The sequence below is a fragment of the Octopus bimaculoides genome, chromosome 17, assembly GCF_001194135.2.
Source record: "Octopus bimaculoides isolate UCB-OBI-ISO-001 chromosome 17, ASM119413v2, whole genome shotgun sequence".
In the NCBI taxonomy this organism is placed as follows: domain Eukaryota; kingdom Metazoa; phylum Mollusca; class Cephalopoda; order Octopoda; family Octopodidae; genus Octopus; species Octopus bimaculoides.
The window spans coordinates 16,724,996-16,726,134 of record NC_068997.1 but is presented as its reverse complement, the minus strand read 5'-3'; positions in this window follow the sequence as shown (position 1 = coordinate 16,726,134).

The window sequence follows — 1,139 nt, the reverse complement described above, 5'->3', positions numbered from 1 at the left end:
GTGGTGGTGGTGGTGGTGGTGATAGTGGTGGTGGTGGTAGTAGTAGTAGTAGTAGTAGTAGTAGTAGTAGTAGTAGTAGTAGTAGTAGTAGTAGTAGTAGTGGTAGCTCATGAGAGCTACTTATCTAAAAAGTCGTGTCAGTCTGGCTAATATGAAATGACCGTTTCCACAGAAGGAAAGCTGATTTATGCTAAAACAATGATATTCGCTATCTTCAAAAGAATGATCCAGTTTTGGGGCGTATAAAAGGTCAACGGAGCTAAATTCATTACGTCTTCTTCCCCCCTTCAGATCCTGACATGAGCTGAAATAACACAAGACAAACTATCACTACGTCTCTCTCTCTCTCTCTCTCTCTCTCTCTCTCTCTCTCTCTCTCTCACACACACACACACACACACACACACACACACACATACCTACACACACCTCTCTCAGAAAGAAACGAGCGCAAACACACACCCATTACATAGATACATAAATAGATGTATGTATATGTATGTATATATGTATATGTGTGTGTGAATGTTTGTGTGTGTATATATATATATGTAGTTGTGTATATATACATATATACATTCATATATATATGTGTGTGTATATATATATGTGTGTGTAGTTGTGTATATATACATATATACATTCATATATATATATAGTTTGTGTGCGCGCGTATGTGTGTATGTATGTGTGAATGCGTGTGCTATTTAGATATTTAGATATAGACACACACATATATGTGTATACATTTGCACAAATGTTTATGCATATACTTGTGCACATACATATATGTGTATGTATCATATGTACATATATATATATGACGCAGGAGTGACTGTGTGGTAAGTAGTTGGTTTACCAACCACATGGTTCCGGGTTCAGTCCCACTGCGTAGCACCTTGGGCAAGTGTCTTCTACTATAGCCTCGGGCCGACCAAAGCCTTGTGAGTGGATTTGGTAGACGGAAACTGGAAGATGCCCGTCGTATATGTATATATATGTATATGTATGTGTGTATATGTTTGTGTGGCTGTGTTTGTCCCGCCAACATCGCTTGACAACCGATGCTAGTGTGTTTACGTCCCCGTAACTTAGCGGACACACACACACACACACATATATATATATATATATATATA